An 8,143-nucleotide genomic window follows, 5' to 3' on the forward strand; every position below is an offset into this window, starting at 1 on the left:
AATAATATACATCTTTTTTTAAGGTACAGCCAAAACATTTATGACAATAGACTATATTCTAGGCCATAAAACAAGTCTCAGAAAGTTAAAAATGAATCAAGCTATTCAAAATATGTGCTCTGACCATAACATGGAATTAAATTATAAATCAATAACAGAAATAGTCCCAACTATTTGGTAACTAAATGACATACTTCTAAATAACTCATGCATCAAATATTAAATCAAAAAGGAAATTAGTATTTTGAACCAACTAAAAATGAAAACAACATATATAAATGTGGGATGTCACTAAAGCAATACTTATGGAGAAATTGATAGTGTTAAATACCTATATTAGAAGAAAAGAAAGATATCAAATCAATGACCTCAGCTTCCACTTTAAGAAACTAAAAAAAAGAGGGGCGCCTGGGTGGCTCAGTCGGTTGAGCTACTGACTTCGGCTTAGGTCTGATCTCACAGTTTGTGAGTTTGAGCCCCGTGTCGGGCTTTGTGCTGACAGCTCAGAGCCTGGAGCCTGCTTCAGATTCTGTCTCCCTCTGTCTCTGTCCCTCCCCCACTCATGCTCTGTCTCTCTCTGTCTCAGGAATAAACATTAAAAAAAAATTTTTTTAATAAAAATTAAAAAAAGAATAAGCCCAAGTAGGAGAAAAGAAATAACATAGATAAGAGAAAAGATCAATGAAATAGAAAACAAGGGAGGGGGGGAATAGAGAAAGTTAATGAGCCAAAGCTGGCTCTTTAAGATCAGTAAGGCTAGGCACCTGGGTGGCTTAGTCTCTTGGTTTTGGCTAAGGTCATGATCTCATGTTTTGTGGGTTTGAGCCTGGCGTTGGGCTCTGCTCTGGGCATGGAGTCTGCTTGGGACTCTCTGTCTTTGCTCCTCCCCTACTCATGCTCGTTCTTGCTCGCTCTCTCTTTCTCTCAAACTTCAAAATTAAAAAAAAAAAAATCAGTAAAAAAAAAAAAAGTCAGTAAAGCTGACTTTAGTCCAGTCAGACTAATCAAGAAGAAAAAAAGGAGAGAAGATTAAAAATTACCAATATCAGGAATTAGAAAGGTGACATCAGTAGAAATATAGCACAAAGGCAGTCATTATAAGGATAATAAGTGAATACTATGAACAATGTTATGCCTATAAATCTGACTAGCTAGATGAAAGGGATAAATTCTTTGAAAGATAAAAACTACTAAAGCTCATTCAAGAAGACAGAGAACCTGAATTGCCCACCAAATACATATTAAAGAAATTAAATTCCCAATTTCATATCCTTGCACAAAGTAAACTCCAGGTCCAGATAGCTTTACTGGCAAATTGTACCATTCAAGGAAGAAATAATATGAATTTTACACAAACTCTTACAAAAAGCTGAAGCACGGGACACACTTCCCAACTTCTTTTATGTGGCCAGCATTATCCTGATAGCAAGATTAACACAAAGATGTTTCATGAAAAGGAAACTACAGACCAATATTCCTCATGATCATAAATGCACCATTTTTTTTATTTTAGCAAATGAAATCCAACAATATATAAAAAGGATAATACAGGGGCGCCTGGGTGGCGCAGTCGGTTGGGCGTCCGACTTCAGCCAGGTCACGATCTCGCGGTCCGTGAGTTCGAGCCCCGCGTCAGGCTCTGGGCTGATGGCTCGGAGCCTGGAGCCTGTCTTCGATTCTGTGTCTCCCTCTCTCTCTGCCCCTACCCCATTCATGCTCTGTCTCTCTCTGTCCCAAAAATAAATAAAAAACGTTGAAAAAAAAATTAAAAAAAAAAAAAAAAAGGATAATACACTATAATCATAGTGGAGTTTATTCCAGGAATGCAATGTCTATTAAACTTTCAAAAGTTAAGGGTTAAGATACACGCCTACATTATCTAGTTTTGTCTTACCTAGCTTAGAGGCCCTGAAAGCAATGACATCTCAGTATCAACAAACAAACCTTGTGTCCTGATCTTGGTTTCCAAATAACATTCTCCAATTAAAGGAACTAGGTCATCTTGGAGAAATGACTGATAACAGGACTGAGACAGGGAAAATACAAGATAAGCCTGGAGTATTTGTAGTATCAGAAAGTAAGGATATATTCAAAAAAATAAAATGTCACATGAAACGGACACAGTAGCCAATGTGAAAAAATTCCCAATGGCCAAAACTAGAGCAATGTGACTGACAGATTAAATAACATAGCGTTGGATTATAATCCAAAGTATAAAATAAATATAGATGAGTCTAAAACTGCTAAAATAATAAATAAATAGGAAGAGACAAATATTCCCTACAGAAGAACTCCAAATAATAATATACATAGATACTACACCTTGCAGGAGCTGACACTTCATCACCACCACCCACCCCCCAAGAGTGGGCTAAATGGAGTGACTCAATTCTGAAGAATAAATATGGAAAAGGAATAGTGAAGTAACCTGGAAAACACTACCCTACCCAAGTGACCAAGGTTAACATCACCACTGATGTCACGTGTACATCATGGACTCCCCATAGGAGTGATGAGAAGGGCGCTTCATCTCTATGGGATTCTTTCTGAAAACTCATAATCAAATAATCGTGAGAAAAACATAGAATAATTCAAATTGAGGGACTTTCTACAAAATATCTAACCAGTATTCCTCAAAACTGTCAAGGCCACATAAAATCAAAGTGAAAATGTGAGTAACTGTCACAGACCACGACACTAATGGGACCTGACACATAGAAGCAACATGGTGCCCTGGATTGGACTTTGGAACAGAAAAATAACAGTAATGGGAAAACTGGGAAAATCTGAATACAGTCTGGAGTTTGGCTAATAGTAACATACAAATGTTGATTTCTTAATTTTGACATATATACCACGGTGATAAAGATATTAACAACAGGGGAACCTGAAATTGGATGAGGGGCATACGGGAACTCTGTACTACTTTACAACTGTTCTGTAATCTAAAATTATTCTGAAAAAGAAGTTTATTTTTAAAAAGAATCAAGGGGCGCCTGGGTGGCGCAGTCGGTTAAGCGTCCGACTTCAGCCAGGTCACGATCTCGCGGTCCGTGAGTTCGAGCCCCGCGTCAGGCTCTGGGCTGATGGCTCGGAGCCTGGAGCCTGTTTCCGATTCTGTGTCTCCCTCTCTCTCTGCCCCTCCCCCGTTCATGCTCTGTCTCTCTCTGTCCCAAAAATAAAAATAAAAAATGTTGAAAAAAAAAAAATTAAAAAAAAAAAAAAAATAAAATAAAAAGAATCCAATATAATTTACCAGGTTAACAAAATAAAACCGTATGACCATCTCAAAGACGCAGAAAAAGCTTTTGACAAAATCCAACATTCATTTATTAAGTTTATTTTGAGAAAGAAAGATAGAGAGTGCAACGGGGGGGAGGGGAAGAGAGAGAGGGAGACAGAGAATCCTGAGCAGGCTCCATGCTGTCTTTGTTTACAGTAAATATTGTAATATTATTACAATTTAAATAAAATAAATAGATGAATGGATAAAGAAGATGTGTATATACACAATGGAATATTATTCTGCCATAAAAATAATGAGATCTTGCCATTTGCAACAACCTGGATAGACCCAGAGGGTATTATGCTAAGTGAAATAAGTCAGTCAGAGAAAGACACATACCATATGATTTCACTTACATGTGGAATCTAAAAAACCAAACAAACAAACAAAAAGCAGAAACAGACCCATAAATACAGAGAACACATTATTGCCAGAGGGCTAGGGGTAGGGGGATGGGCAAATGGGTAAGGGGAGTGGGAGACACAGGCTTCCAGTTACAGAATAAATAAGTCACGGGAATGAAAGGTACAGCATGAGGGACACAGTCAGTGGCATTGTAATAGTGATATATGGTGGCAGGTGGCAGCTACTCTTGTGGGGAGCACAGCATAACTTCTAGGCTTGTCCAACCTTTATGTTGTATACCTGAAACTAACGTAACATTATGTGTCAACTACACATCAATAAAAAAAGGCTGCTAGAATTAAGAAGTGAGTGCACCAAGGTTTCAGGATGCATAATTAATATACACACACAAAATAATTATATTTCTATATACTAGCAATGAACAATTGAAAATTGAAAATTACATTTACAGTAGTATCAAAATGTGAAATACTTAGGAATAACTTTGACAAAATACTGACAAAAGGCCCTGCACACTCAGACCAAAACATGGCTAAGGGACATTAAAGAAGTCTTAAATAAATTTTGTTGGAAAGACATACTGCATTAATGATTCAGAGGACTCGATATTGTTGAGATGTCATGTCTCCTCAAACTGATCTATAGATTCAACATAATCACAATAAAGGCTTCAGCAGGATTCGCTGTATAAATCAATAAGGTGATTCTAAAAGTCATATGGAAATACTGAGGACCTAAAATAGCCAAAACAGCTTTGAAAAAAAATTGGAAGATGTACACTACCTGATTTCAAGACTTCTTGTAAAGCTGTACTCAGTAAGGTAGTGTGATATCAGCATCAAGGTAAACTAATAGATCAGAGTAGAACCGTATATACGTGAACAACTGATTTTCTTCAGAGATACAAAGGCAACTCACTCGAGGAAGAAGTCTTTTTTACACATGGCACTGCAACAACTGGATATCCATACACCAAAAAAAGAACTTCAATCCATAGTTTACCATACACAAAAATTAACCCAAAATGGACCACAGACCTACATGTAAAACCTAAAGCTCTAAAACTTCCAAAAGAAAACATGAAATAAAGTCTTTGAGGCCTTGAATGAAGCAAAAATTTCTTATATATGACGCAAAAAAAATGATCTACAGAGGTGCCTGGGTGCCTCGGTCAGTTGAGCATCTGACTTGATTTCGGCTCAGGTCATGATCTCACAGTTCATGAGATTGAGCCCCGTGTTGGGCTCCACGCTGAGCACGGAGCCTGCGTGAGATTCTCTCTCTCCCCCTCTCTCTGCCACTACTATCCTCGCCTGCACATGTGCTCTCTCTCAAAATAAATAAATTTCTAAAAAAGAATGCTCTACAAAAGAACATATTGATTAAATGTACTTAATCAAAATGTAAAACTTCTGTTCTTAAAAAGACACTATTTAGAGAATTAAAAGACAAGCCACGGACTGGGAGAAAGTATTTACAAACCATGTATGTGATAGAGGACTTATGTGCAGCATATAAAAAGAACTCTCAAAACTCTAAAAAAAGACCATAAAAAATTTTTAAAAAGCAAAAATTTGAACAGACCACCAAACAAGATATGTGAATGGCAGTGGACACATGAAAATATGCTTAACATCACTAGTCTTTAGGGAAATGCACATTGAAACCGGGCGATTTCCAGGTTGGTGAGTTCATAGCAGTGCTGGGAGCGTGGGGGGCCTGAGAGAGCACAGATCTCCACAGCGCGTCCCCCCGCATACTTTGCCCTATTCATCTCTTCCACGTGGCTCTTCCTGGATCGTACCCTTTTAAATAAAACGCTGAACAATCCCAAAACAGAAGAGCAAATTGAAGATCTGCTCTGGCATGGGTAAGCAAGAAGTTTCGAGATCATCTTTGTCGCCAAATCACTTCTAGAACCTCAGGACTTGACTCTGCCATGGGGGCGGGGTTTTGCTGTATGAATGGCCTTACAGTGAAACGCCAACACAGAGAATGCACAAATGCCTTCAGGGCTGCTGCTAAGACTTCACAGGGACTTCGTCCTGGGAACGTAGGACACCGGTGTCAAGCAACTAGCAGCTACAGACTTGCTCAGCTCGCTGCGCCGCTGCCCTTGTCCCTGCCTCTTGCTTCCCTCAGTACAACCCCTGCACCTTTTCTGTCAGATGCAGCCCAGGAGTGCCTCTCACAACTGCAGGCAAGACAACATATACAAGGGTTATCAGGAAACTGGTGTTCACGGCTCCTCATGATAAAGAAATCCTGAAATGTATGGAGACTGTGTGGAGCCCTGCAACAATCCCTGGAATGAAAATGTAGTGGGTACTAACCCACTGAAGAGAGATCCTCTGTGGGACACTTGCAAGAGGTACATGAAGGGTCTGAAAAAGACCTGTTTGCACAGGGAGTTGAATTCAAAGGCCACCTTGAAATGCTATACATGCATCTTTTCACGGGGGCAGATGTGACCATGGAGGTGGCCTTTCACATGTTTGGCTTTAAGCCTACAATTCCTGAATCCAGGACTTGTTCCAGACTCGTCTACGGCTAAATGCTGCAGACCCTGACGGCAGTGGCAGAACTCGAGGAGGACGGCCACTGGAGAGTTTTCATGTCGGTGGCTGGGGATGGGCATTTGATTGCAGGAGGAAAACTAAGTCAAGAAATGCCGATGTGAAGGATGTGTATACGTTAGCCACCACAGTCTCTTCCAAAAATCTGAAGCCAGCTGCACCTAAAGAAGGGTTTCGTTGTGAAGAAACATTAGCAGGTTTTAAGTGGGTTGGGAGTAGAATAAAAGGAAGCAACTGCGTGGTGCACAGCCAGGGGGCTAACAGAGGGGAGGGTCTGAAGGTTCTTATCACAAGGAAACCATGTTTCTCCTTTCTTTCCTTTTTTCTTTTCTTTTTGTTATATCCGTATGAGAAGATGGATGTTAGTTGAATCTACTTGGCAGTCATTTCACAATAGCTGCAAATCAAACCATCGTGCTGCATGCCTTAAAGGTATAGAGTAACATATGCCAATTATTTCTCAGTAAAACAGGAGTGGGTGGTGGGAAGGCCTCCTGGAAAATGGGAAAGAAGTCCTTTTAGTTCATTGGTTTTCCATGTGGAACTTCCCTTTGCATAAAGATGGGGTGAGTACAGCCATTGTTGCTGCTAAGATCGTATCATACCTGGAAACCATGAACACAACATCGAAACAGCAACTGATTAAGGTTTATGAAAATATGGTTATCAAATTCAGAGACTCCTTTTTTTAAGTTTATTTATTTATTTTGAGAGAGAGAGAGCGTGCGCGCACACAAGCAGTATAGGGGCAGAGAGAGAGAGAAAGAGAATCCCAAGCAGGCTCCGCGCTGTCAGCGCAGAGCCCCCACAAGGGGCTCAATCTCATGAACCACGAGATCATGACCTGAGCTGAAAGCAAGAGTCAGGCACTTAACTGACTGAGTCACCCAGGCACCCCTTTAAAAAAAAAAGTTTAAAAGATTTCTCAGTTCTTGTGTTATGCTCCAGCTAACCTCAAAAGTGTATTTGAAAGGTTTCACAATTTTTATTCTCCAAAAGACTATCCACAATTCTGTGTGATACTTGTTATAGTGCAGGTACAGGACATTAGCACTGGATACGACAGCAGCAGCCTCCTGAGAAATCAGAACAGCCAGGTGATTACCTTTACTTCTCAAAAGGGCTGTGTTGCTGCTGCTTGGAGGAGCAGGACAGAACCAAACATAAAGTACTATCAGAGCTGTGGGTATTTCCTGACCAGAGTGACCGTGCCTTATTGGAAGAAGGATTAAAGAAACTTAGTAAAGCTCTGATTTAAAATTTTTTGAACCCAGGGGTGCCTGGGTGGCTCAGTCGGTTGAGGGTCTGACTTCAGCTCAGGTCATGCATGATCAGGTCATGATCAGCTCAGGTTCATGAGTTCGAGCCCTGCGTCGGGCTCTGTGCTGACAGCTCAGAGCCTGGAGCCTGTGTCGGATTCTATGTCTCCCTCTCTCTCTGACCCTACCCAGCTCGTGCTCTGTCTCTAAAAAATAAACATTAAAAAAAATTTTTTTTTAATGAAAATTTTTGAGCCTAGTGAAGAGTGAGACGATCGGGTCTTCCTTTCTGGTGCCCCAGTGAGACAGTACTTTGCACTGGTATGTGGGGCAGATCAACCAAGAAAGCTATGCATTGAATGCTTGTTAGCATTCTCTATTTAATCTGGACAAGTATCTTGTTTCCTTTTCCTTTCCTTTTCTTTTTGGTCAGGTGACTAAACAAACGGCATAAATTTGAAATGAAATGGTCTTGAGGGAAAGTATTCAATTTTTTCATAATCTTGAACGAAAGTCATTACATTAGAAGTATTATAGTTAACACTTTGTTCTTCCTTTACCAGAAACATAAGAATACAAAAGTGAGTTTTCTAATTAAAGTATGATTAAACCTAGTTCCATAGTCTTGTGATTGTGTATTGCACATTTTTGAAAGG

General features: G+C 39.9%; 1 pseudogene; it reads left to right on the forward strand.

The window, feature by feature from the left end:
• Positions 1 to 5,305: 5,305 nt before the first annotated feature.
• LOC131483724 (glucose 1,6-bisphosphate synthase-like) lies at positions 5,306 to 6,206 on the forward strand (annotated as a pseudogene).
• The last annotated feature ends 1,937 nt before the right edge of the window (positions 6,207 to 8,143 follow it).

This window comes from Neofelis nebulosa, chromosome 8 (genome assembly GCF_028018385.1).
Source record: "Neofelis nebulosa isolate mNeoNeb1 chromosome 8, mNeoNeb1.pri, whole genome shotgun sequence".
In the NCBI taxonomy this organism is placed as follows: Eukaryota; Metazoa; Chordata; class Mammalia; order Carnivora; family Felidae; genus Neofelis; species Neofelis nebulosa.